The sequence below is a fragment of the Oryx dammah genome, unplaced genomic scaffold (assembly GCF_014754425.2).
Source record: "Oryx dammah isolate SB20612 unplaced genomic scaffold, SCBI_Odam_1.1 HiC_scaffold_27, whole genome shotgun sequence".
NCBI classification, from domain to species: domain Eukaryota; kingdom Metazoa; phylum Chordata; class Mammalia; order Artiodactyla; family Bovidae; genus Oryx; species Oryx dammah.
Window position 1 is genome coordinate 87459121 of NW_024070211.1, and position 24983 is coordinate 87484103.

Below are 24983 nucleotides of genomic sequence, written 5' to 3' on the forward strand. Positions count from 1 at the left end.
CAGGATTAGTAACTTCCAGGCTAGTGACCATAAACCATGAAGAGCTAACATTTCTCTAGCTTTAGAAAGTCTGAAAACATCATGCCATCAAAAGAAACAGTCATGGAATAGGTTGCAAGCTCTGAAGTTTTGGACTCAGTTGTATTTTATTTGCTTTTATTCCTCAGTCTCATTTTTTTTCTGCCCTTATCCTTTTCAATAAACATATCTTAATGAAAGACATTAAGAAAGAAACAAGTTACTGGAAACATGTAAAGAAATATTCTTTAATACACAAGTGGTAATTAAAATGTAAGCATAAACATAGACTGGTTGAATGGATACAGAAATAAGACCCATATATATGCTGTCTACAAGAAACCCACTTCAGACCTCAAGACACATATAGACTGAAAGTGAGAGGATGGAAAAATATATTCCATGCAAATGGGAAGCCAAAAAAAGCTGGAGTAGCAATACTCATATCAGACAAATAGACCTTAAAATAAATAAGATTACAAGAGATAAGGAAGGACACTACATAATGATCAAGGGATCAATCCAAGAGAGAGACATAACAATTGTAAATATCTATCCACCCAACATAGGAGCACCTCAATACATAAGACAAACACTAACAGACATAAAAGGAGAAATTGGCAGTAACACAATAACAGTAGGAGACTTTAACACCCCACTCACACCAATGGATGGATCATCAAAATAGAAAATTAATAAAGAAACACAAATCTTAACTGATACATTAGATGAGATGGATCTCACTGATATCTTCAGGACATTCCATCCAATTGCATAAGAATACACCTTCTTTTCAAGTGAACATGGAACATTCTCCAGGATAGACTACATCTTGGGTCACAAATCAAAACTCAGTAAATTTAAGAAAATTGAAATCATATCAAGCATCTTCTCTGACCACAACTCTATGAGACTATTTATCAGTTACAAGAAGAAAAAAAAACTGTAAGAAACACAAACATAGATTAAACAGCACATCTCTAAATAAGCAACAGGTTACTGAAGAAATCAAAAGAGAAATAAAAAAATATCTAAAAACAAATGACAATGAGAACACAACAACTCAAAACCTATGGGATGCAGCAAAAACAGTTCTAAGAGGGAAGTTTATTGCAATGCAATTCTCAAGAAATAAGAAACCTCAAGAAATTTCTCAAGCAATCTCAAACCTCAAGAAATAAGAAAATAATCAAATAGACAACCTAACTTCACACTTAAAGCAACTGGAAAAAGAAGAACAAAAAAACTCCAAAATTAGTAGAAGGAAAGAACTCATAAAGATCCAAGCAGAAATAAATGAAAAAGAAATGAAAGAAACAATAGTAAACATTAATAAAATGAAAAGCTGGTTCTTTGAGAAGATAAACAAAATTGACAAACCTTTAGCCAGACTCATCAAGAAAAAAGAGAGAAGAATCAAATCAACAAAATTAGAAATTAAAAAGGAGATGTTGCAACAGACAATGTGACCATGAAGAAATACAGAGGATTATAAGAGACTATTATGAGCAACTAACTATATGGCAATAAAATAGATAACCTGGAAGAAATGGACACATTCTAAAGTTCAATCTTCCAAGACTGAACCAGGAAGATATAGAAATTATGAACAACTCAATTACAAGCACTGAAATTGAAGCTGTGATCAAAAATCTCCCCAAAAAAACAAAAGCCCAGGACCAGATGGCTTCAGAGGAGAATTCTATCAAACATTTAGAGAAGAGCTAATGCCTATCCTACTTTCAAAAAATTGCAGAGGAAGGAACACTTCCAAACTCATTCTACAAGGCCACCATCACCCTGATACCAAACCAGACAAAGACAATACAAAAAAAGAAAACTACAGGCCAATATCACTGATGAACATAGATGCAAAGATCCTCAATAAAATTTTAGCAAACAGAATTCAGAAACACATCAAAAAGCTCATACACCATGATCAAGTTGTGTTTATTCCAAGGATGCACAGATTCTTCAATATACAGAAATCAATCAATGTGATACACCATATTAACAAACTGAAAGATAAAAACCATATATCATCTCAATAGATGCAGACAAAGCCTTTGAAAAAATTCAGCACATATTTATGATTAAAACTCTTCAAAAAATGGGCATAGAAGGAACCTACCTCAACATAGTAAAGGCCATATATAAGAAGTCTTCAGCAAACATTGTTCTCATGGTTAAAAGTTTAAAGCATTCCCCCTAAGATCAGGATCAAGACAAGGGTGTCCACTGTCACCACTATTATTCAACCTAGCTCTGGAAGTCCTCGCTACAGCAATCAGAGAAGAAAAAGAAATAAAAGGAATCCAGACTAGAAAAGAAGAAGTAAAACTCTTACTGTTTGCAGATGACATAATACTGTACATAGAAAACCCTAAAGATAGTATCAGAAAATTACTAGAGCTAATCAATGAATTTAGCAAAGTTGCAGGATACAAAATCAATACACAGAAATCACTTGCATTTCTATATACTAACAATGAAAAATCAGAAACAGAAATTAAGGAATCAATCCCATTCACCATTGCAACAAAAAGAATTAAATATCTAGGAATAAACTTACCTAAGTAGACAAAAAAACTGTATACAGAAAATTATAAGACACTAATAAAAGAAATCAAAGATGACATAAATAGATGGAGGGATATTCCATGTTGCTGGGTAGGAAGAATCAATATTATGCAAATGAGTATATTACCAAATGCAATCTACAGATTCAATGCAATCCCTATCAATTACCAATTGTATTTTTCACAGAACTAAAACAAAAAAATTTCACAACTCATATGGAAATACAAAAGACCCTGGATAGCCAAAGCAGTCTTCAGAAAGAAGAATGGAGCTGGAGGAAACAAGCTTCCTAACTTCAGATTATACTACAAACCTACAGTCATCAAAACAGTATGGTGCTGGCACAAAACAGAAATATAGACCAATGGAACAAGCTAGAAAGCCCAGAAATAAACCCATGCAACTGTGGATAACTTATTTTTGACAAAGGAGGCAAGAATATACAATGGGGCAAAGACAGCCTCTTCAATAAATGGTGCTGGGAAAACTGAACAGCTTCATGTAAAAGAATGAAATTAGAACATTTCCTAACACCATACACAAAGATAAACTCGAAATGAATTAAAGACCTAAATTTAAGATCAGAAACCTTAAAACTCTTAGAGGAAAATATTGGCAGAACACTCGATGACATAAATCAAAGCAAGATCCTCTATGACTCACCTCCTAGAAACAAAAGTAAACAAGTGGGACCTGATTAAACTTGAAAGCTTTTGCACAGCAAAGGAAACTATAAGCAAGGTGAAAAGAAAACTCTCAGAATGGGAGAAAATAATAGCAAATGAAACAGCTGACAAAGGATTAATTTCCAAAATATACAAGCAGCTCATACAACTCAATACCAGAAAAACAAACAACCCAATCAAAAAGTGGGGAAAAGACCTAAACAGACATTTCTCTAAAGAAGATATACAGATGGCTAACAAACACATGAAAAGATGCTCAACATCACTCATTCTTAGAGAAATGCAAATCAATACTATGATGAGATATCACCTAACACCCATCAGAATGTCCATCATCAAAAATTCTACAAACAATAAAGGCTGGAGAGGGTGTGGAGAAAAGGGAGCACTCTTGCACTGTTGGTGAGAATGTAAATTGATACAGCCACTATGGAAGATGGTATGGAGATTCCTTTAAAAACTAAGAATAAAACTACCATATGACCCAGCAATTCCACTCCTAGGCATATACCTTGAGGAAACCAAAATTGAAAGAGACACATGTATCCTATTGTTTATTGCATCACTATTTACGATAGCTAGAACATGGAAGCAACCTAGATGTCTATCGATAGATGAATGGATAAAGAAGTTGTAGTACATTTACAGAATGGAATATTCAGTTCAGTTCAGTTCAGTCACTCAGTCGTGTCAAACTCTTTGCAACCCCATGAATCACAGCATGCCAGGCCTCCCTGTCTATCACCAATTCCCGGAGTCCACCCAAACTCATGTCCTTCAAGTCAGTGATGCCATCCAGCCATCTCATCCTCTGTCGTCCCCTTCTCCTCCTGCCCCCAATCCCTCTCAGCATCAGGGTCTTTTCCAATGAGTCAACTCTTCTCATGAGGTGGCCAAAGGACTGGAGTTTCAGCTTCAGCATCAGTCCTTCCAAAGAACACCAAGGACTGATCTGCTTTTAGGTTGGACTGGTTGGATCTCCTTGCAGTCCAAGGGACTCTCAAGAGCTTTCTCCAACACCACAGTTCAAAAGCATCAATTCTTCAGCACTCAGCTTTCTTCATGGTCCAACTCTCACATCCATACATGACCACAGGAAAAACCATAGCCTTGACTAGATGGACATTTGTTGACAAAGTAATGTCTCTGCTTTTTAGTATGTTGTCTAGGTTGGTCATAACTTTCCTTCCAAGGAGTAAGTGTCTTAATTTCATGGCTGCAATCACCATCTGCAGTGATTTTGGAGCCCCCCAAAAATAAAGTCTGACACTGTTTCCACTGTTTCCCGATCTATTTCCCATGAAGTGATGGGACCAGATGCCATGATCTTCATTTTCTTGATGTCAAGCTTTAAGCGAACTTTTTCACTCTCCTCTTTCACCTTCATCAGGAGGCTCTTTAGTTCTTCTTCACTTTCTGCCATAAGAGTGGTATCATCTGCATATCTGAGGTTATTAATATTTCTCCTGGCAATCTTGATTCCAGCTTGTGCTTCTTCCAGCCCAGTGTTTCTCATGATGTACTCTGCATATAAGTTAAATAAGCAGGGTGACAATATGCAGCCTTGATGTACTCCTTTTCCTATTTGGAACCAATCTGTTTTTCCATGTCCAGGTCTAACTGTTGCTTCCTGACCTGCATATAGGTTTCTCAAGAGGCAGGTCAGGTGGTCTGGGATTCCCATCTCTTTTAGAATTTTCCAGAGTTTATTGTGATCTACACAGTCAAAGGCTTTGGCCTAGTCAATAAAGCAGAATATAAAACGGAGTGCATTTGAGTCAGTTCTAATGAAGTGGATGAACCTAGAACCTATTATACAGAGTGAGGTGAGTCAGAAAGATAAATACCGTATTCTAATGCATATATATGGAATCTAGAAAAATGGTACTGAAAAGTTTATTTACAGGGCAACAATGTAGAAACAGACATAGAAAATAGACATAGAGACATGGGGAGAGGGGAGGAGAAGGTGAGATGTATGGAAAGAGTAACATGGAAACTTACATAACCATATGAAAAGTAGATAGATAGCCAAGAGGAATTTGCTGTATGGCTCAACAAACTCAAACAGGGCTCTGTATCAACCTAGAGGGGTGGGATGGGGAGGGAGTTTTAAAAGAGAGGGGATTATGGCTGACTCGAGTTGAGGTTTGACAGAAAACAGCAAAATTCTGTAAAGCAATTCAGTTCAGTTCAGTTCAATTGCTCAGTCATCTCCGACTCTTTGCAACCCCATGAACCGAAGCACACCAGGCCTCCCTGTCCATCACCAACACCCAGAGTCCAACCAAACCCATGTCCATTGAGTCAGTGATGCCATCCAACCATCTCATCCTCTGTCATCCCCTTCTCCTCCTGCCCTCAATCTTTCCCAGCATCAGGGTCATTTCCAGTGAGTCAGCTCTTCACATCAGGTGGCCAAAGTATTGGTGTTTCAGCTTCAGCATCAGTCCTTCCAAAGAACACCAAGGACTGATCTGCTTTAGGATGGACTGGTTGGATCTCCTTGCAGTCCAAGGGACTCTCAAGAGTCTTCTCCAACACCACAGTTCAAAAGCATCAATTCTTCAGCACTCAGCTTTCTTCACAGTCCAACTCTCACATCCATACATGACTACTGGAAAAACCATAGCCTTGACTAGACAGACCTTTGTTGACAAAGTAATGTCTCTGCTTTTTAATATGCTGTCTAGGTTGGTCATAACTTTCCTTCCACGGAGTAAGCATCTTTTAATTTCATGGTTGCAATGACCATCTGCAGTGATTTTGGAGCCCAAAAAAATAAAAGTCTGATACTGTTTCCACTGTTTCCCCATCTATTTCCCATGAAGTGATGGGACCGAATGCTATGATCCTAGTTTTCTGAATGTTGAGCTTTAAGCAAACTTTCTCACTCTCCTCTTTCACTTTCATCAAGAGGCTTTTTAGTTCTTCTTCACTTTCTGCCATAAGGCTGGTGTCATCTGCATATCTGAGGTTATTGATATGTCTCCCAGCAATCTTGATTCCAGCTTGTGCTTCATCCAGCCCAGAATGTCTCATGATGTACTCTGCATATAAGTTAAATAAGCAGGGTGACGATATACAGCCTTGATGTACTCCTTTTCCTATTTGGAGACAGTCTGTTGTTCCATGTCTAGGTCTAACTGTTGCTTCCTGACCTGCATACAGGTTTCTCAAGAGGCAGGTCAGGTGGTCTGGTATTCCTATCTCTTTCAGAATTTTCCACAGTTTATTGTGATCCACACAGTCAAAAGCTTTGGCATAGTCAATAAAGCAGAAATCGATGTTTTTCTGGAACTCTCTTGCTTTTTCGATGATCCAGCCGATGTTGGCAATTTGATCTCTGGTTTCTCTGACTTTTCTAAAACCAGCTTGAACATCTGGAAGTTCACAGTTCATGTATTGCTGAAGCCTGGCTTGGAGAATTTTGAGCATTACTTTACTAGTGTGTGAGATGAGTGCAATTGTGCAGCAGTTTGAGCCCTTGTTGGCATTGCCTTTCTTTGGGATTGGAATGAAAACTGACTTTTTCCAGTCCTGTGGCCACTGCTGAGTTTTACAAATTTGCTGGCATAATGAGTGTGGCACTTTCACAGCATCATCTTTCAGGATTTTAAATAGCTCAACTGAAATTCCATCACCTCCACTAGCTTTGTTCATAGTAATGCTTCCTAAAGCCCACTTGACTTCACATTCCAGATGTCTGGCTCTAGGTGAGTGATCACACCATCATGATTATCTGGGTCTTGAAGATCTTCTTTGTAATGTTCTTCTGTGTATTCTTGCCACCTCATCTTAATATCTTCTGCTTCTGTTAGGTTCATACTATTTCTGTCCTTTATTGAGCCCATCTTTGCATGAAATGTTCCCTTGGTATCTCTGATTTTCTTGAAGAGATCTGTAGTCTTAGCCATTCTATTGTTTTCCTCTATTTTTTTGCACTCATTACTGAGGAAGGCTTTCTTATCTCTCCTTGCTATTCTTTGGAACTCTGCATTCAAACAGTTATATCTTTCCTTTCCTCCTTTGCTTTTCGCTTCTCTTCTTTTCACAGCTATTTGTAAGGCTTCCTAAGACAGCCATTATCTTTCAGTAAAAAATAAAACATTTTTTTTTTAATGTGAGCATACCCTGAGGGCAGAAAATGGATACTTCTTTTAGGAATTTCAAAGCTAATAAATACAGCAATATAAATATATCATTAAATTGCATTGTAACCAACAAATAGACATATGAATGATTGAGCCTTAGTTAAACTTCAGGACCTACCTGCAGAAAAGGGTAAACACAAACAAAAAATGTCCAAATTAACTGAGCAAGTAATAGGATACAAGAGGGTAAAAGGTTTAAAAATGGAAAAACTAAAGCCCCAAAGTGTAGATTCTCAAGAGAATTACAAATGGCGAGAGGGAATAGAAGAGAAGCAACACAGAAAAGGTCATAGGTTGTTCTGATAAATGCATACCTTGTGGTTTAGAGCTCAGCACCAATGCCAGTTTGATTCTGAAGACAATGTATTTCTAGAAGCATACATGTAGAAAAAAAATGGAATTTTGTTTTGAATACAACATATGGCACTGCCTATGTGCTTTTATGAAAGTCTACCATGAGCTTCCACTTCTGGTCATGTTGGACTACCAGAGGCCAGATTTACCTTCCTGCCTTAAATAATTTTTAAAAACTGGACTAAACATATGAAACAATAGTTTTAAGACATTGAGCCACAGAAGCAAGTACAGTGATTCTTGAGTAAAGGGAAACAATCCAGATGAGTTCTACCTCCAACATCCCCTTTTACTGACTAGAGATAATTTCTAGGCTGAAACAAAGAGAGGAAACCTTAACAGAGCCGGGCTTTCTCCCTGATTGGAGGAGATAGAACTGATTATTTAACAAAAGTGCCCAAGAAGGCTCAAATTCAGAGAACATGGTTCTGGAGAGAGGAGAGCTTCACATGCTCAGGACTTCAGAGGATTCTTTGTGTCTTCAGCTAAGTACTAACTTACACATGCATATGAGGAAGCTATCAATACAAGGCCAAGTAAAGACCACTGTAAAGAAGCAATGCACAGAGCTCACATGTCTGGAAATAGTTCCATTTTGCCTCGTCCCCATCAGAATGGAAAACCTCATAACACACAGGGCATCAGATAGAGTACTCAGAAGGCTATTTACACATAGTGAGGAAAATGTTTCTCTAGACTAAGGGTTACTGTGGTCCCATCCAACAAAGTTTAAAGATTAGCCTATGGGATCAAACTGTTTCCAAGTAACTTAAATGTGTTCAGCACAAAGCTCAAGAATATTTTTAAAAATACAAAAATAACCAGCACCCAAAATGATAAAATTCACAACTGGCATCCAGTGAAAAATCACCAAGCATGCAAAGAATCATAATGAAGAGAAAAAATTAAAGGAAACAGATTAATAAATGACACAGATGGTAGGACAAGTGGACAAATATATTAAAACATACTGTAATTAGGTTCCATATGTTCAAGAAGGTGGAACATAATTTCTCAACCTTTGCACTGCTGACATTTGGGGACAGATAATTCTTCATTGTGGGGGCTGTCGTGAACATTATGGGATGTTTAGCAGCACCTTTAACCTCTAACCACTAGATTCTAGTAGCATTTTATCACCTACCTGTGACAAGCGAAAGTATCTCCAGAAATTGTTATATGTCTCCTGGGGGGCAAGATCACCCCTGGCTGAGAAACATTAAGATGGAAGAAAGAATGAGCACATTAAGGAGTTGTTTTTCAGCCCCTCAGTCATGTCCAACTCTTTACAACGTTAAGGAGAAATATTGGTAATACCTAAAAACCCAATTACAGTTTCTGTTGATGAAAAACACAATGTCCGAGATGAAGAACACACTGAGTAAAATAAGCAGCAGATTACGACACTGCAGGAAAAAAAATTAATGAACTTGTTGTTCAGTCACTAAGTTGTGTCCGACTCTTTGCAACCCCGTGGACTGCCTCACGCTAGGCTCCCCTGTCCTTCACTACCTCCCGGAGTTTGATCAAATTCATGTCCATTGAGTCAGTGATGCTATCTAACCATCTCATCCTCTGCCACCCTCTTCTTTTGCCTTCAATCTTTCCCAGCATCAGGGTCTTTTCCAATGAGTCAGCTCTTCACATCAGGTGGCCAAAGTATTGGAGTTTCAGCTTCAGCATCAGTCCTTCCAATGAATATTCAGGGTTGAGTTCCTTTAGGATTGACTAGTTTGATCTCTTTTAATGAACTTGAATCTGAAGCAATAGAAATACTCCAAAATGAAACACAGATTCTACCATGTTGTACAGTTATTTATTATAGTAGATATTTTATAAGCGGAGTTAGGAATACCAACTACAAGGCTCTTGTAGCAAACCAGTCCAATGAAGAATGTGACAGGGTGAAAATAGCCATATTGATGGTAGGAAATTAATACAGCGACTACTGCAACTAATAATGTAGTAGTATAAGGATTAGCTAACATTGAATTTTTTGTACCAGTCACTTTGCTAAGCAATTTATATACACTTTTTCATTAAATATTCACAACAATCTTTAGAGACTGGTGTCACCATCCCCTTTACAGATATGAAAGCTGACTCTCATATAGTTTAGAGAAATAATAAAGAGCACAAGATCATAAGGTCACACAGCTACAAATGGTAAAGGAGAAATTTGAGCCCAAATCTGCTCTGCTTTAGAGCCTGCCCTCTTAACCACTAGGCTTCCCAATATGGAATGATTCATTGAAAGGAAAGCAGAACTATTTCAAAGAATCAAAATGAAATTGAACGACTGACTTGGGTGTGGAAAAGGGAAAATACAGCAAATGGAAAGCATATTATTCAAGAAATAGCAGAAGGGTCAAAAATATAAATAAAGCTGTATACATGTACAGTCTACAGACCTTTAGAGCTAGAGGAAGAATGAATGATAATCTCTTCTAGGCACAGATGTGCACACACACAGTACACACACCTTCAAATAGCAAAATAAGTACAGATCTAGAGATTTTGCTTTCCTTCCCCACATTTGCTGAGTGTTTTAAATGACTTGCTTAGTTTCTCCAGCTAGTTAGAGGCTATGCCAAACTTGGAGCTGTAATTATCATGTTCTTTCTACTCTGACACCCTGCTTCCCCTGAATAAATATGTAAACATGCCTACCCCATGCCTAGCACATGGCAAAATTTTAATAAATATTAGATGTTTCTATGGACAAACAATTAAGCCATTCAAAATGACTTACGTATATAGTCACAGCATTACTGCATGGGGGCAGATCCACTCTGAAACTGTCTCAGCCTTTTCTTCATGGAATAATCTTATTTACCAACAAATGATGTAGCCAAGTCACAGTGACTGGGGAAAAGAACAGGTTTTAGGATTATTTCCCATCTTATAGTGTGTTCTTGAAACCTCCTCATGCTAAAGTGCCTAACACCTGAGCAGAATGGGAACAGAATAACTGTCTTTACATAAACAACATTACCCATGTTTACAATCCTTTCCACAGGAGGGAATCAGCTGATGCCGGCAGCCAGTCTGTACAATTATAGAAGCATGACAGAAACCAGGTGAGCCATTCTCCACAGGATTCTGTATTATCCAGATCCCATGTCGGCCCCAAACCAAAAGGCTGGCCTTAATCACTTCACCCCCATATTCTCCTCACACAATTGGTAGGTCCAGTTAGAGATGCCTTTCTCTGCATGAGACTGCTGTCCCAAGCAACATGTAAAATGGTTTGCCTTTAAAGAGCCTATTGCCCTTGGCACCAACATTTCTTAATGTTTATGTTTTTGAGAAGAGAGTGTGGGTGATAAAGCTCTCGGTCACACGGAGGTGCCTTTTTGCTCCAGCAGTTCACAAGATATTCAGTTTTATTTAATGGCTTAACTGCTCCATAATTGCTCATATTCAGCTGCTCCTAAGCCTGAATGATCTCAGCTTTTAATATGCCTTGTCTAATTTTTAGCCACATCAATCTACACAAATAGCTCATCACTACTCTGAAATACTAATGCTTGTCACATATTTCAATCGCCTTTATAAGACCTTGTTCCTGTGTTCATAAATCTTGTTAACATTTCAGGTCCTTTATTTTCTTGTCCAATGATTCAGAGATATATATACACATATTTGTAAAAGGTCTAATCTTCTCCAAGGATGAAACTCTTTTCAAATGTGGAATAAAAAAGATTTGACCTCTTTTTTCACTAAATCTATATAACAGTATTTGTAATTATTTGTAGCATTTTGCGTTTGCCTTCTTTTTATAGTTAGCCTCATATTTTTCTTATCTCCTCTTCTTATTTGTAAACACCTTGGGATAAACCAAAGAGATAAATAACAACTGGGGGTGGGAGGCAGCTAGAGATTGGGTGGTCAGAGGTCACTCTGTGAGATGAGATTTGAGCTGAGAGCTGAAAACTGGGAACAGTTAGCCACAGTGAAGACTGGTCCAGTACTCCTGCTTTCTGTTGGAGAAAAGCAAGCTAGTCATCAGTCACTGTGGGACAGTGACCTATTTCATCAGAATACTAATTTCTTCAGTAAAGTAACATCATCAGAAAGGGGTAGGGCATTAAGAAGAAAGTTTCCAGACACACCTGAGTAAACGTCAAGTCTAAGGACTCCATTGTGAACAGGACACACTGGATATCAAGCAGAGATCCATAAAGGTCTTCTAAGTCACTGAAGTGTATTACTATATTTATCTGATTAGTAAGAATATGCTGATATGTTGTTTAGTCACCCAGTCATGTGAAACTCCAGGCTCCTCTGTCTGTGGAATTCTCCAGGCAAGATATATTAGTCTCTCCAATTACACTGAGAGCTCTTCTGGGGTATTATAGAGACTATTTCTCACATGATAGCTCTGCATCCTTGTTGTTTATTGCTTATTATGTATAAGGCACTGGCACCCCACTCCAGTACTCTCGCCTCGAGAATCCATGGACGGAGGAGCCTGGTGGGCTGCAGTCCATGGGGTCGCTAAGAGTCAGACACGACTGAGCGTCTTCACTTTCACTTTTCACTTTCATGCACTGGAGATGGAAATGGCAACCCACTCCAGTGTTCTTGCCTGGAGAATCCCAGGGACAGGGAGCCTGGTGGGCTGCCGTCCATGGGGTCGCACAGAGTCGGACACGACTGAAGCGACTCAGCAGCAGCAGCAGCATGTATCACCCCCACTAAATATAAGCTCTGAGAACCCAGAGACCCTGTTATCTTGTTCACAACAGCACACCCAGTCATGGAATAGAGCACGTAGTAGGCCCTAAGTGTGCCTACTAAATAAATGAATGTAACCAACCTGGTATCAGTGTGAATGTAAATTGTTTTCCAATAAAACTCTATGTCCTTTGCATCTAAAGGAGAATCCTTATAACTAACTTCGAGTCTGCTTTTAAATCCAATAAAATGTCCCTACGATAAATAACTATTACAGTGGTCCTCTATTCTTTAGGCTATAAGAGGTAGATGTGGCAGAAATAATCATCCCTGCCCCTCTTTCAACGCCATGTACCTCAGAAACCCAGGCCCAGTTAGAAAGCAAAAAGCAGAGGTCCACAGGAACCCTCTCTCTCAACCATTACTGGTCATAGGAAGGACCACATCTGACTCACATCTCCCAGCTCCCCTCTTCCTCACACTCTATTCTAAGCTGTGAAAAGACAGGATTTCTCTCTCTTTTCAGGAATCTAATAACATGTAGCATCATAGATTGCACATTCAATGTTTGTTTCAGTTTCTACATGTGAATATCCATTTGCCTTAAACCCAGTGTCATTACCTTCAGGGTGCAATCATTCACAGGACTGTTTCAGTTGTATATACCAGAATTCATCATTACCCAAGCACTATAAAATCACTTACAGATCATGGTCTTCCCTGAGAGCTGAAAAATAAAGTACTTGTCATATTCTTAACTGCATTGACTGGACCTTCCACAAACACTACAGTGAAAGAATTGTCCTTTCTTCCTCCTCACATACTTATTACCCTTAATAATACCTGTTATGACTGAGGCCTTTAGCAAAAAGAATGTTAGCTTAAAATTGTATGTTATTAGTTATAATTTGCCTGCTGGGAAAAATGTTGCCTAAGTAATAAATACATTTTATTAATAGAAAACTAGGTCAGAATAAAAAAAGGTCCACTCTCCAACCACCTATCTTCTCTTTCTCTAATGTGTGCTACTTTCCAAAAGCTGCGGGTGCTTGCAGAAACTACCATAGCAGCTGGGAATGGATTCTTCTTACATGACCAACCCTAGGGAAAACACCTGGATCAGGCAAATTGGTCTCCTGTGCTCTGGCCTCACTTTCTTCACCAATTAGCCCGCATTTAACATTTCTCCTCTTTCAAGAATGTCATACAGCATCATGAGCTGATAAACTAACTCACATGAAACCTGAGGTATTGGAAGTATAATGTCACCTCACTCAGGAGTATTTTTATTTCATCAGGAGGTGTGGGAAAGAAAGGGCAGTGTTTCAAACAGAGAAATAAATTCATAATGGTGGTCTTTTCCATCTGCCTGTAAGATCCAATTATGTGCAAAACTCAGAAGCACTCATTTGCTCATTCATTTATTGTCAGTCACCAAATATCTTTTGAGGGCTTATTTTGTGCCAGTCACTGAGCAAGGTATTTAAGATGTTATGACAGACCTAGTCCTTGACCTCAAAGAATTCATGATACACAATTGTTTTGACTTTGGTTCACACAAGAACACTAAGCTCTGATTTAACATTTTGACCAACATACTTCAGATACACTTTATTTCTTTGGGATCCCCCCAATTCTAGAAGTTTCAATACTAATTTTAGCTGAAAAGCATTACCTAGTTCTCACTTCAAGTCTTTCATTTCTCTTCAGCCTCTGTGGTGGAAGAGATGATCTCCCAGAAGCTTTCCAGAGATTTTCTCCCAAAAGGCTTCGAGTCAGTTTCAAACTAACAAACTGGAGAGATCCCTTAAGTAATTTCTATATAAAATAATCCTTGAAATGGAGGTAGCAACTTTATTCAAGGAGGAAAGCCACTTAGCACTTTAGAAAGCAAGACACCTCTCTTTATAGCAGCCCGTCAAAAATATTTGTAACAGACCAACTGACCGCAGGCTTGAGAAAATTCAGACAATACCAGTAATCTAGAAAGGGCAGCTGGTATCAGGAAGCGCTAGGATAATTGTACCAGATGCTTACACCCACCTTGATTGTTGTCTGTGCCTTACCCCTGGATTACACCCCTTTTAATCATTTCCTTTTAATATTCATATAGATTCTTTGTTTTTATTATCAAATCACTAAATATTTTTCTGTTTAACCTCATCCCATCCTGTGAAAGGGAAAAAAGACAATATTGCCATTGAAACCCAAAGTTTTCCATCAAGATATGATGAAATTTATTAAAGAAGCCAGTGACAGGCAAGAGACACACTCCCATATTATCTGAAATTTCCAGGTAACATGTTAGTGTCTGTTCAGGAGTATTGCAAATGGTGCATGCTAAGTCACTCTGTGTGTGTGAAGTCGCTCAGTCGTGTCTGACTCTTTGCGACCCTGTGGACTGTAGCCCGCCAGGCTCCTCTGTCCATGGGATTCTCCAGGCAAGAATACTGGAGTGGGTTGCCATTTCCTTCTCCAGGGATCTTCCCAACCCAGGGATCGAACCCGGGTCTCCTGCTTTGCAGGCAGACGCTTTGTCCTCTGAGCCACCAGGGAAGCCTAAGTCACTTTAGTCATGTCCAGCTCTGCGACCGCATGGGCTGTAGCCTACCAGGCTCCTCTGTCTGTGGGATTCTCTGGGTAAGAATACCCGAGTGGGTTGCCATGCCCCCTCCAGGGGATCTTCCCAACCCAGGGTTTGAACCTGCATCTCTTACACCTTCTACATTGGCAGGCAGGTTCTTTAACCAAAGCACCACCTGGGCTACTACCATTGTGGTGGTTTAGTCGATAAGTCATGTCCGACTCGTGACCCCATGGACTGTATCCCGCCAGGCTCCTCTGTCCATGGGATTCTCTGGGCAAGAATACTGGAGAGGGTTGTCATTTCCTTCTCCAACTACCGTTGTGGATGGTAACAGTAGTCAAAAGTGCATTGAATCAAAATTATGCGTGTAGTGAAGGAAAAAGGTGTCATTTAGAGCAAACACCATTCGTAAATTTGGGGACAGCTGATTTAAATTAGTAGGTTGCACAGAAACTTATTTCTGGAAACAATTTTCAGGGCTGCTCTTGCCAGCTTTGAAGACCAGGAATTAGAGATACTTTTAAAAACTGTTCCCTCTATATATAGGAAAAAGAAGCTATATAAAGGAAGTAAAATATTCAGCTGGTTCTATATGAAGCAGAGCAAAGGCTTCTCTAGTAATTTTTGCATGTGAAACCATGCGGTTGTTACTTTAAAGTGACTAAGGTTAAGTTGGAGCACCCAAACAATATTACAGGTATTTAGACAGTTATAAATAAATAGTTACTAGGACATTTAGGGGATAAGTTTAGACATATCGTACAAATCATAATGATGACTAAAAAGTCCTGACCAAAAACTATAAATAATCACTGTAAAGACCTTAAATTTTCCTTTGGATTTAAGCCAAAAAATCTGCATATAAATTTCACCTACAGGTTTGGTGTTGAGATATCTATTTTATTTATTTATTTTAATTTTTACTGGAATATAAGTTGATATACAATATTCTGTTAGTTTCAGAAATACAGCAAAGTGATTCAGTTATATATATTCAATATATCCACTCTTTTTTAGATTTTTTTCCATATAGACCATTGCAGAGCATTGAGTAGAGTTCCCTGTACAGTACAGTAGGTCATTATTAGCTACCTATTTTATGTATAGTGGTGTATATAGGTCAATCCCAATCTCCCAATTTATCCCCCCCACCTCTTACCCCCAGTAACCATAAATTTGCTTCCTACGTCTGTAATTCTATTTCTGTTTTGGAGATAAGTTCATTGTTCCATTTTTTTAGATTCCACATATAAGAAGAGACATTACTTTGCCGACTAAGGTCCATCTAGTCAAGGCTATGGTTTTTCCTGTGGTCATGTATGGATGTGAGAGTTGAACTGTGAAGAAGGCTGAGTGCTGAAGAATTGATGCTTTTGAACTGTGGTGTTGGAGAAGACTCTTGAGAGTCCCTTGGACTGCAAGGAGATCCAACCAGTCCATTCTGAAGGAGATCAGCCCTGGGATTTCTTTGGAAGGAATGATGCTAAAGCTGAAACTCCAGTGCTTTGGCCACCTCATGAGAAGAGTTGACTCATTGGAAAAGACTCTGATTCTGGGAGGGATTGGGGGCAGGAGGAGAAGGGGACGACCAAGGATGAGATGGCTGGATGGCATCATGGACTCGATGGACGTGAGTCTGGGTGAACTCTGGGAGATGGTGATGGACAGGGAGGTCTGGCATGCTGCGATTCATGGGGTCGCAAAGAGTCGGACACGACTGAGCAACTGAACTGAACTGAACTGAACATGTAAGAAATGCCATATGATATTTGTCTTTCTCTGACTTCACTCAATATGACAATCTCTAGGTCCAGCCATATTGCTGCAAATGGCATTATTTCATTCTTTTTTATGGCTAAGTAGTTCTCCATTGTGGGCTTTCCTGGTGGCTCAGTAGTAAAGAATCCACCTGCCAATGCAGGAGATGTGGGTTTGATCCATAGGTCAGTAAGATTCCCCTAGAGAAGGAAATGGAAACCTACTCCAATATTCTTGCTGGGAAATCCCATGGACAGAGGAGCTGGGCAGGCTATAGTCCATGGGGTCACGAAGAGTCAGGCATGACTTAGTGACTAAAAACAACAATATTTCATTGTATATGTGTACCACATCTTCTTTAGACATTCCTCTATTGGTGGATATTTAAGTTGTTTCAATGTCATAGCTATTGTAAATAGTGTTATAATGAACATTTAAGTACATATATCTTTTCTACTTATCATTTTTTGTATATATATCCAAAAGTGGGATTGTTGGATCATATGATAGCTCTATTTTTCAGTTCAGTTCAGCCGCTCATTGTGTCTGACTCCTTGCGATCCCATGGACTACAGCATGCCAGGCCTCCCTGTCCATTGCCAAGTCCCAGCGTTTACTCAAACTCATGTCCATTGAGTCGGTGATGCCATCCAACCATCTCATCCTCTGTTGTCCCCTTCTCCTCCTGCCTTCAATCTTTCCCAGCATCAATGTCTTTTCAAATGAATCAGCTCTTCGCATCAGGTGGCCAAAGGATTGGAGTTTCAGCTTCAACATCAGTCCTTCCAAAGAACATTCATAACTGATTTCCTTTAGGATGGACTGGTTGGATCTCCTTGCAGTCCAAGGGACTCTCAAGAGTCTTCTCCAGCACCACAGTTCAAAAGCATCAGTTCTTTGGTGCTCAGCTTTCTTCACAGTCCAACTCTCACATCCATACATGACTACTGGAAAAACCATAGCTTTGACTAGACAGACCTTTGTTGGCAAAGTAATGTCTCTGCTCTTTAATATGCTGTTTAGGTTGGTCATAACTTTCCTTCCAAGAAGCAAGTGTCTTTTAATTTCATGGCTGCAATCACCATCTGCAGTGATTTTGGAGCACCCCAAAATAAAGTCTGACACTGTTTCCACTGTTTTCCCATCTATTTCCCACAAAGTGATGGGACCGAATGCCATGATCTTAGTTTTCTGAATGCTGAGTTTTAAGCCAACTTTTTCACTCTCCTCTTTCACTTTCATCAAGAGGCTCCTTATTTCTTCTCTTTCTGCCATAAGGGTGGTGTCATCTGCATATCTGAGGTTATTGATATGTCTCCCAGCAATCTTGATTCCAGCGTGTGCTTCATCCAACCCAGCGTTTCTCATGATGTACTCTGCATATAAGTTAAATAAGCAGGGTGATAATAAACAGCCTTGACACATTCCTTTCCCAATTTGGAACCAGTCTGTTGTTCCATGTCCAGTTCTAACTGTTGTTTCCTGACCTGCATATAGATTTCTCAAGAGGCAGGTCAGGTGGTCTGGTATTCCCTTCTCTTTCAGAATTTTCCACAGTTTATTGTGATCCACACAGTCAAAGGCTTTGGCATAGTCAATAAAGCAGAAATTGATGTTTTTCTGGAACTCTCTTGCTTTTTTGATGATCCAACGGATGTTGGCAATTTGATCTCTGGTTCCTCTGCCTCGTCTAAATCCAGCTTGAACATCTGGAAGTTCACAGTTCACATACTATTGAAACCTGGTTTGGAGAATTGATCATTACTTTACTTGCATGTGAGATGAGTGCTATTGTGTAGCAGTTAGAGCATTCTTTGGCATTGCCTTTCTTTTGATTGGAATGAAAACTGACCTTTTCCATCCCTGTGGCTCTATTTTTAGTTTTCTTTCAATAATATTATTTATTTATAACTGTGCTGTGTCTTCATTCCCATGCAGGTCTTTCTTTAGTTTTTGTGCACAGTCTTCTCACTGTGGGGCTTCTCTTGTTGCAGAGCATGGGCTCTAGGGTGCCCAGACTTCAGTAGTCATAGCACAAGGGCTGAGTAGTTGTGGCTCTTATGCTCTGGAGCACAGGCACAATAGTTGTGGTGCATGAGCTTCATTGCTCCACAGCGTGTGGGATCTTCCCAAATCATGGATCGAACCCATGTCTCCTGCATTGGCAGGCAGATTCTTTACCACTGAACCACCAGGGTTGCCCCTATTTTTAGTTTTTTAAGGCACCTCCATACTGTTCTCCGTAGTGGCTGTACCAATTTACATTCCCAGCAACAGTGTAGGAGAATCCCCTTCTCTGCGCACCCTTACAAGCATTTATTGTTTGTAGACTTTTTGATAATGGCCATTCTGACTGGTGTGAGGTGATACCTTGTTGTACTTTTGATTTGCATTTCTCTAATAATTAGTGATATTGAGCATCTTTTCATGTGCTTCTTTTACTCTCCTCAGATATTAAATGAGTATCACCCATCTTCTATCTTAAGGCTTTATGATTATAAAGTATATAATGCCCTCTTGCTATTATCCTCAGCTTCTTCCTTGCAAGGAGACAGACAAGCTGTATTCATCACACAAAGTTAAATTCCCCATTGCCCCATCTGCTGAATGCACACACACGTGCACAGACACGCACACACACACTCACGCACAGACACACAGACACACTTACCTTCTTTCCAAACAACCATCCTTCCCAGCTATGTAGAAGAGGCTAGGCCTTGGGAACAGTACTCTTGCCTGAAAACATGCGTCCTCAAGAATCACAGTCTCAGTGAATATGAGGTCGAATAATTCACTTGTTCACAATAGAGCTATTGATTCATAGTCCTTGCTTATGATTTTTTTTTTTCATTTCCATGATCCAGAATAGTTTACCTTGTCCCTTGCATCAGGCTAAATTCCATTAAGGCTCCATTCAAGGCTCACATCATCCACACATTTTCCCTGATCCAGCAGATGACTTAAATGCTTTCTTCTCTCTGAGCCATGTGACTCCCATAGTAACAAGCTTCCTCAATAAAAAAATTTAGAGAAAACCCAATCAGAATAAGTGCTTCTCAACTATAGACTATGTAGGGTTAAATAATGCCCCCTCTAAAATTTATGTCCATCCAGAACCTCAGAATGTGACTTTATTTTAAAATGAGGTTTTCTAGATATAATTGGTTAGGATGAAATTTGGGCTTAGGGTGGGCCCTATTCTAAGGGCTAGAGTCCTTATAAGGACAGAAACACAGACACACAGAGGGAAGACAGCCAAGCAAAGACAGGCAGAGTTATGCTGCTGCTGAGTCGCTTCAGTCGTGTCCGACTGTGCGACCCCACAGACGGCAGCCCACCAGGCTCCGCTGTCCCAGGGATTCTCCAGGCAAGAACACTGGAGTGGGGTGCCATTGCCTTCTCCACAAGCCAAAGAATGCCAAGGATTTCCAGAAAACACAGAAGCTAGAACAGTCAAAATCAAATTCTTCTCTACAGCCTTTGGAGGGAGTATGGCCCTGTTGACACCTTGATTTGAGACTTACCTCCAGCACTATGAGAGAATAAATTTCTATTGTTTTAAGCCACGCAGTTTTTAGTAATTTGTTTTAGTAGCTCTAGGAACTAATACATTGACCATGTCTTTTACTTTTATTTCTTCAGATTTCAGAGATTTGGGGGGTTATGGCTGGCGATCAATGCTTATTGGCTTACAGGACGATACTTTGATGATTGTGAGTCAGGGCAGCTGGTCTGTGTAAACAGACCATTCTCAAGATACTTGTGAAGCACAAGAGTCCTGCTAGTAATTTCCTAGTGCCATGGATAGATTCAAGTTCAAGAGGCAGAGAAGAGCAGGTGTTTTTACAGATTTATTATTGGTGGGGGGATTGATGCATCAAATATATTTTCTATTTAAAAGCATTTTCTCTTAGCTACAAGTTATTTATTTACTCCTCTCTTAAAAGGAAGCTGTACGGTTATAAACAGAGGCAAAGATTTTGCTCTAAATCTTTAACATGCTAATATGATCATTAACTTCTATGACCATACATAGTTCTAAAATTTCCCATATTTGTTTGATCATGTGATACTTTAGGTTGGAGCGCATAGCCAAGGAGTAATATTTTGGGTTACATATTTTGGGAAGCTGACCTAATTAATAACCTCTGCCTCTTATATTGAGATGGTTTAGACTGAAAGAAACAGGGAAAATGGCTTAGAATGGCTCAACCAATAAGAGTTATTATGTCATAGAATAAGAAGTTCTTCATTAGCTGTCTCCAGGGATGGTTAATTCAGCTGGTCAGTGGTGTCATCAGACCCTGTGAACGTCTCTCTTTTTTTTGCTTTATTCAGTGTGTTGTGTGGTTCGCTTCAGGGCTACAGCAGCACCAGCCATCAGAATCATCTATGCCAGTCAGAAAGGCAAATCAGTCCCAGGGGCCTCCTACCCATTTCCCCTCCCATCTCACTGGCCTTTCCCTACCTAACCCAATCACTGGTAAGGGGAACTGGGCCACCATGATTGGCTTAAATCGCTTACACTCCTGATTCATTCTCTAAAACTGGGAAGGCAGCCTCCCAGCACAAATGAGTCACACTCCTGTGATAGTATGGAGGAGAAAACAAAACCATGATTCTGTTAGTGGGGCTATTGGTTGCCCCTCAACAGCAGTTTACCCCTTCTTCCTTACCAACAGAACCATTGTTTTTGTGCAGAACAGTGAAATGTTCAGCCCCCATTGTTTGAATCATGATTAGTGGAGCCATTCCTAGAAATCTCATTCATTTTTGCCAGATACTAGCTTTCCCAGACTGTTGTATTATAGGTGCCATTAGACATGGTTCTGGCCAATGAGATAGGAATAAACGTCTTATGCAGTCTTTATAGATATCTATATATCTATATCTACTTATAAATCTTATCTGTCTAATATAGCACTCTGTAGAGCAAGACAGAGACAAAGTTAGCTTAAGCCACTTCTCCAACCTGCTGTTACCCCCACCTCTCCTTTAGGCCTTGGAATATGGTCATGTTCCTAGGATAGTGGCAGCCCTTATGGCCCTGAGCTAACCAGCACAGGAGCCAAACACCAACAGACTGAGAACGACTGGGCAGAAGATGGAAAGGACCTATGAACTACAGAATCCACCCTGGATGCTCATACCCTGAACACTTTTTATAGCACCTCTTCACATCAAGCTGAACATCCACAGAACACAGAAAGCAAAATGCCAGAACATCCAAATCCTAGAGTGAAGACACTATTGCAGCCAAATACCCTAACCATGACCCCCTCAAAATAAAGGAACAAAGAGATAATTGAATTAAGAGACAGTATGTCAAAGACAACCAGAAAAGCATCCACAAAGGCGGGTATCCCCAGAACTTTGATTCATCCTGCACAGTTTGGAGGTGTATCTGGGAGGTGCTCAGAGGTGCCTCTCTGCTCCCTGTGTTGTGGGGAGGGGGCACAAAGGGAATGGGGAAGAGTGTTTCTCTGCTGTGGGGAAAGCAGTTGGAGGAGCTTCAGGGAGGTCATAGATCAGGAGAATAGGCAAGTATTTTCCTTAGTGATTCACACGATCATCATTTTAACCAGAGTTTATCTGCACAAATCTGTGAGGTAAAGAAAAATGGCCCAACCAGGATCATTGGGACTGGTTCTATATCAACCACCTACCCTCACCCCCAGGATGATCACAGCAGCAAGCCACTCTCTGGGCTACCACCTTCACTCCCTCCCCCTAAACTCCCTCTAAATCTCCTAGTCATTTGTGACCACAGTTTTGTAAAGTACAGTCAAAACACGAAACTTCAAAAGTATGCTTGGAAAGCGGGGACTGAAAATGTCAGTAATGAGACGAGCTGGCAGAGCAAGTACAGGCTTGGTTCTGTACCAGTAACAGAGAGAACTTAGCCAGTGCATAGAATCAGCTCACTTACTTTTCCTCAAATTGTGACCATACCTTTATTCTAATCAATTATACAAAAACAATTTATATGTCATGCACTTTCATCAGATGTCATGTAAGTTTAAAACACTTTCATCTGTTTATATATTACATTATTCTAAGAATTATTCATTGATTCATGGCTTCTGAAATTTCAACGTCTGAGTTCAGGTCAAATGAAGGAGGAAGAAAAGGAAGAATCAAGAAGGATGAGAAGAAAAATAAATGATTTTCTAACTAGAGGTCTCTCTACAGATTTCCTCATTCCATGCCCTTTCCTATTCAGGCAGGGAACAGAGAAATTAGTTTTGTGCCAGCACAAAAATCCATATTTCTACAATTCTCTACCAGTGCTGTTCTCAAGGGATTCATCGTTTTAATTTCAACACTGATTCGTCAGACTGAAGGGTGGGAGAATTTTGATCATAAATTATTTGCATGGAAGCACATCAAGAACTTGCCACAAAAATATACATTCCTTGAAATATGTAAAAGTATTGCTTTTCAAACTTTCTAGCTCTTTGGTTGTAATGATTTCTGTTAGGCTCACAATAGACCCATGGACTTAAGGCTTCTCAAACACAACCATGCTATCTATCAGGGGACAAACAGGCTTGACAAATATTCAGTCAAAAATACCATCTGGAATCACAGTGTTTCTGATAAAGGAGGTTTCTACTTCATTTAATTACTGGAGATCTTGTGGGTCCAGATCAAACCCCTACATCCTCAAGGAGGGACATGGGCAGGGGGAGATGGGAAGAAATGTCTCAATGATACAATGAGGCTTCAGGCATTTCCTTCAGCTCCACCTTCCAGAACTTCCTTCTCAACCTCCTGGTTCTCACTGGTTTGCATCCTGCAGCCCATGGCCGTGTAACTGATTTTCATATCTATTCAGTTCCTACATATCTTCAGATCCTCCTTTGGACAGCTTTTGGAGCTCCCTACCTTGGCTCTGCTTTTAGCAGTCAGTGAGCCAATCCCACCTATCCAATAGCCCCTGACTCTCCAGGTCCTGCTAACCCAGGTCAAGACCTTTAAAACTGCTGGGGGATTAAACATTAGCAAAAATGAATCAGCTTTGCTTTGAAAGGTGGGCAAAGGGAAACAAAAGGATGATGAAACCTAGATTTGGCTTTGGTCAACATGCTTAATTTGGCTTTGGCCAACCATAGGGAAAATCCTATGGTAATAGCTGTTGCTAACCCCACCCATTTCCCCAGTTCAGTGAATGTTTAAATCATGATGAGAAAGGTGGATTTACAGTATTGTAATCTGATTCTTTTAAAGTTCTGGAGGTTCTAGTTCAAAAAGAATATTACCAATTTGCATCCTACTTGGAACATCTAAATATTGTATTAGAAGGCCCAAACTTAAAGCATACATAATAAAATATCAATCCCCTGGGCTGTATCAAGTACAGCACAGAATATATGTTTTGTTTTCATTTCATCACATTCTCAATAGGAAAAGTACAACAAGGATACAAATGTTCCTGCTAAAGTAAGGAATATATTCAGTAAGTAAGACTTGTCCCTGACAAATTCTGTCTTCCATTTCCCTGATACATCAGATTTCTACAGCTCTCCAACCAGTTTTCATTTCCCAGAAGTCTTACTCCTAGCTGACTGTCAAGTGTTCTTTCTAGAGATAATGGCTTTTAGCTGATATTGGTTTAAGGTGTTTCTTTTCCCAGGTGTATTTGCATCTATAAGTGAAAGCTTCAAATCATCAGCCTTAGGTTTAAGAAGCTAATTACGATATGAGTAAGGGGGAGGCAGTGGGTTGAGGGGGTGGGGAGTAGGGTAGAAAATAAGAAAGTGTTTTGTTGGAAAATTCTCTGTCAACTCACCTGTCAAAAGTACAAGAGAGAGGGATACAAATGGACATCAAGGTACTTAAACCAGAAACTGTCACCTGCTGGACTTTCAGATTTCTTTTTGTTGCAAGTGAGAAAAGCACAGATCATCTTGAGCAAATATGGGACTTTGCTGGCTCATGACCGTCAGGAAAAGAGACATAGGAAGAGCTAGGTTCAGAGACGCTGCCAAACCTCTGAAATTATTGGAATTAGGTACTCAAATGCAGTGTGCTTTTTCTGTTTCCTGTCCCTGCCTGTCCACTTCATCTTCTTCCCCTGCAGAATGATTTTCTTTTTTCAAATGACAGTTGCTAAGTTTCACATCTTACAGACTTACCCCTTGAAAGAAGCTGCCCTCAAGC

The 24983-nt window shown here is 39.7% G+C and overlaps 1 pseudogene; it reads left to right on the top strand.

The window, feature by feature from the left end:
* LOC120854140 overlaps positions 1-24983 on the top strand; it is a 143174-nt pseudogene that overhangs the window by 63840 nt on the left and 54351 nt on the right.